Source organism: Lycium ferocissimum, unplaced genomic scaffold (genome assembly GCF_029784015.1).
Source record: "Lycium ferocissimum isolate CSIRO_LF1 unplaced genomic scaffold, AGI_CSIRO_Lferr_CH_V1 ctg23938, whole genome shotgun sequence".
Lineage (NCBI taxonomy): Eukaryota > Viridiplantae > Streptophyta > Magnoliopsida > Solanales > Solanaceae > Lycium > Lycium ferocissimum.
Window position 1 is genome coordinate 1 of NW_026721301.1, and position 5162 is coordinate 5162.

At 40.2% G+C, this 5162-nt stretch overlaps 1 long non-coding RNA gene across 1 annotated transcript; it reads right to left on the bottom strand.

Annotated features, from left to right (window-relative positions):
- Positions 1-1571: 1571 nt before the first annotated feature.
- On the bottom strand, positions 1572-4906 carry LOC132043401 (uncharacterized). Its single transcript, XR_009411798.1, has 3 exons — positions 3236-4906; positions 3037-3138; positions 1572-2046 (listed from the first exon to the last, which is right to left on the bottom strand). It is a non-coding gene; the product is annotated as an uncharacterized LOC132043401 (long non-coding RNA).
- Positions 4907-5162: the final 256 nt, after the last annotated feature.

Genomic DNA, 5162 nt, shown 5'->3' on the forward strand with positions numbered 1-5162 from the left:
TCCTAAACGGAAAAGGTGATGACAAAGGGAGGACCCTGGGGATACCGGAAAAAGCACAAGTGACCGCCCCCCTCCCGTGTTTTGAACCCTAAATTTCCCCTTTTGGTCGCCGCCCCCTCGGGGGCTCCCCCTTTACCGCCGAGGACCCCCCGGGGGGCACTCCCCTCCCCGCGGGGCGCCCGCCCCCCGGGGGCGCGATTTTTCCCCCCCCCTTCAGTAAAAGGGGGTCGAGAGCCCGATACAAGTCTCCCGTCCCTGGGCCAGGGGGGGCAATACCTAATAATGTGCCCTATCTCACCACACTCATAACATGCACGATCTAGTGTAGGTCGCTGAACAAAAGCTGATGAAGCAGTGTAGCCTCCATGCTAATCGAAAGCCTGATAGTTTGCCCCTGACGGGCCCCCAACTGACACCTACATCGTGGACCGGATGCCCTGAATACATCTGTGAACTATGACCCCTCGAGAAGGAGTCGCTGAAAACCCCACCCCTTCAGGCCTTCTTCTGTACCTTCTTTGCATGACTTTCTTGTTTAATCCCCTCAACCACACGAACATGTTCTACTACCTCCTGGGAAATGAAGCCCCAGTGGCAATGAGCTGAAGAGCTGATAACCGAAGCCCAGCGTTCAATCCCTTCACGAACCGCCGGATCCTCTGCCCTCAGTGGGCAGCAACTAAAGAGCTTATCGGGATAGAGAGTGAAAATGGGACTCGTACACAGCAACAGACTAGTTTTCCTGATCAATATTAGCGAACTCATCCTTCCTTCGGTCCCTCAGAGTACGCGGGACATACTTATCCAAAAACACATAATAGAATTGAACCCAAGTCAACGGAGGAGACCCAACTGGCCTGCACTCCACATAGGCCCTCCACCATAGCTTGGCATCACCCAAGAACTAGAAGGTCACAAACTCTACACTGTATTTGTCCATAGCCCCCATCTTATGGAGCCTCTCGTGACAGTTTATGATGAACTCATATGCATCCTCTGACTCAGTGCCATAGAAAATCAGAGGCTTTATTTTAGTGAACCTCCAAAACAGATCATGCTCCTCGCCAGTCATCACTGACCCTGCAACTGGCCTCGGATAGGCCTCAAAACCCGAAACTTTATCCAAGCGAGGTGCCATTCACTACCACAAAAAAGGCCTTTAGCGGCAATAAATATACTCTTTAGCGGCAATTCTTATTGCCGCTACAGCCTTTACCGGCAATTAGACATTGGCCGGTGTATCCATCGTCGGCAAAGGCTTTAGCGGCCATTATAGCAAATACTGGTAAAGAACATTATTATTGCCGCTAAATGTCCATGAGTTTTGCGGCAATTGAAATGGCCACTAGAACTCTTCCAAAAATTCCTAGATCATACATTTAGCAGCTTTTGTTATGGTCTTTAAGATCGATCATATTGCCAGTAAAAGATGACTTTCTAGCGGTTATTAGAATGGCCGGTAAAGGAGAACCTTGCACGACATTTCTTGTTTCCGGCAAAAATTAAGAAACAGGCAACAAAATCTTTCACAATATTTCTTATTGCGGGACAAAATTGAGAGGCAACAATAGTAATGCACGTCATACCTATTTATTAAAAAAATATTCAATCTAAAAATCACAATACATTTCATTAAATCCAAGACAACCAAAATCATCTTATAATCCATAATATCAAATGTATGAACAACATAAAGAAAAGAAAACTATTTGGATCCAATAACTGGTGTCATTGTGCGTCTAATAACTGGTGAAATCAAATAACTGTAAGATTCGACAATAAATGGCGCCGATAAATTTCTTCCATTCTCGATCACATTGAAGTCTTCCACATGTCAAATTTCTCAACAAAATCTTCTTTTTACTTTTGCTAACTGTAAGCTTCACGTTCATGCTATTTGAGTTTTGAGACAAGGCCTTGTCTAACTTCGCGCATATAGTTATCTTCAAACTCTGATGTATCTTTCACCCAATTTCCCTGGCTATTCAATACCATATTTCCCAAAGGTGTCTTGGATACCAATGGAACTTTTAGCAGTTGCAACACCTAAATCATGTTATGCTTCAAGTGAGTAGGTATGTTCCATGAAATTAAGGGTCATATGATACAGATTATACAAAAAGTTGAAAACTATATTCAAACTGAATGGATTATGACTAGAAATGAACTATAACATTTATAGAAATAGATTCTACCACAGCTAGAATTCTTAATCCTTTGATGCCAATAAACCACAATGAATACTCTACATACACAAAATAGTCATAATGCAACTAACTGTTCGTAAAAAAAATTCCTAATCATTTGATGCATGTAGACACTAGTAGGAAAAACACGTTTATCTTTGGACATACTAAAACTTATTAAGCATAAAAAAAAATAGGTACTATACAATTTCCACTTTCACCGTGTTCTTTCAAAGTGAACTTCTAGAAAAAGGGAATCCTAGAATTGATAGAAGCAAAAGAATAATAAGTTGAGCTCTAAGATGACTCATTCTTAGACTGCGAATAGGCAAACACCAATTGGTTAAATAATTAAATATGTACTAGTTCAGGCTTACATGGAAAGGGGGTGTGGAATAGCAAATCAATAGGTCAAAATGCATAACAACTTTCACTATTAATCTATATTTTAAAACTAGTTTCAGGATTAAATGGAAAGTATATGAGAATGTCCATAAGAGAATTTTTTTTCACCACAAGTACATTGGGAGAAGCTAATAGTAATAAGACCAGGAATAATATCATTCTTTCATCGCAAGTACATTGGGAGAACATTGATCAGCAACTTAAATGAATATAAGATCTAATAAAAATATAAGAAACCATAACCACCCTAACATACAAAGCCATAAGGAGATCAAGTTTTTTTAGTCATCGGGGAAGGGAACTAGTATATGCACAGGATCTATCTGTGGAAATTTGAAAGACTCATCATCTCAGTCTCCACCTCTAAAGTACAGTTGAATTATCAACACTGGAGAAGCTATCACCTAAAAGAAGCCCAACGTTGTATTTGTGAGCAGTATTATACCTTTCAGAGCAGAAGAAGACAGGACTTTGGTCATCATCCGAAGATGACTACATATCACGTCCTTGAGAGCTTTGCTAGAATGCAACCCTGCTTCGTCCAAACCTAAAAATATATACATTTAGAAGACCACAGCTCCAAAGTCAATTATTCGAATTCGAAGCATAACTTAACAAAGAAAATTGGTGATTCGACGCTCTACCTTGTATAGACGGGAAGTCTGGATTTTTAGGCATAATATCAAAATCGAAGGCAAGATCAGTAACATTCTCGATATACATAGCAGGGTAGAATTTTGAGACAGTGGTTCTGTGGTTATCAAAAGCACCATCACTTCCCCAATAGCTATGTCCCTTGACTTTTCAGTGTTTCTAATGTAAAAGAAGACTACCAATTATGTTTGAGAACATAAGAGATTGGAGATAGATATAGCTTGATATGGAACTACTAGCAGAGACCAACCAATGAGCATGTTCAAGCCGAGTGCAAAGATCTCCAGTTTAACATCAGATTCAATAACCTACAACTTAAGTGAATAAATATCAAATTAAGTAACTAGAGCAATAAAACATACCATGAACCAGCAAACACTTTCCAAGAAAGACTGAACTTGATGAAGTAAGTATCTAATACCTTTAGAGCTGGTAATGCTGTGAGCGCCTGAACTTGGACTTGATCAAGAATGGCTAATATGTATGATATACTTGGAAGAGGACATAAGTTTGCATCTTCACTGATTAGCATTATTTCTATAACCACACAAGTCCAGGTTATCTAATAATAAACACTCAAAGTGAAAGATTAAACTTCTTCATAATTCTTTTAGATCCCATGCTTCACTAATCAAGAATCTATGAAAACACTTGCAATCCTGAGGTGCAACAGAAGCACCTAAATTGAAAGTATGGTGTTGTTTAATTTACCATCATTCTACACTTAGCTTCTTCCATCGATAAGAAAAATAATAATAAGCTATGAAGCGAGTAAGCACACCAACCTAACAGAATAAAGCCCAACCCACTTCTCAAAAATCAACTCACATCAAGATTTTTATTTGTACTACAAAGAAAAAGAGAAGAAATTAACTGTTCGACTATCCTTCTAGCATTTTCAGGCACATCTGCACTGTTTCCAACTAATTAGCAATCAAAATTACCTATGCATCTTTGTCGAGAAAAACAAAAATCAAATATGAGAACATGAAAAAAGCCCATACAGATATGAATAAGGAAAAGATAAATATCAACAAGAAAAAAGAAGACTAAAAAAATCCCAAAATCAACCTTAAAAATCCACAACTTTAAAGCAAATTATTTCCAAATATATGGTCACAATCAAATTGAGGTGACGAAGTGGGAATAGAAGGTCATCGACGTGCCTTGGGGTATCCTCTTTGACTTCAGAACACGAAGAATTGAACCTGGCTCAATTTAAGGTCGATTTCTCATGAAGCCCTAGACCCATCCAATAGAATTGGTTGCCCAATTAAACCTAAAAGATAGACAACGGAGGGAGATAAAATTACCGACCGTGATGGCGACTTGTGGCAGCTTAGTTGATGATGGAAAACTCGAGCAATAGGCGCAATTAGATGGCTTGGTGTCGAACTGATAGAGGTTTTTTTTGGAGAATGGCAGTGGTATATCTCTTTAGGCGAGACTCAGGAGAGGGTTTAGAGAGAATTAAGGAAATTGGAGGGAAAAGGAAAAATAAATTTAAAGGGTTTAAAGCAATTATTTTGAATTTCCACTAAAAGGACACTTATTCTCGGCCAATGCTTATTGGCCGTTAATATTTCATCTTCGGTAAGTAAGTTAGCGACAATTAACATATTGCTGCTAAATAATTGTCGCTAAAGGCCTCTTTTGTAATAGTGATTGCTGCGACATGTTGAACCCCCGGAGCCTGAACTCTATTCGGACCTGGGGCTGCTACTCCTGCGCCCCTACCTGCTGGAACAGCTGGTATAGCTCCGGCCTGTGCTAACCCATGCAGCCAATGTAGCACCTGTGCCATAGCATCTGGTATACCAGGAGCAGCTGCAGCTCCTGGTGGGACTGGTACTGCCGCTGGCTGGGCTGGTGCGGCTGCCTCTCCCACTGGCTCATTTGGAACCACTAGAGGCATAT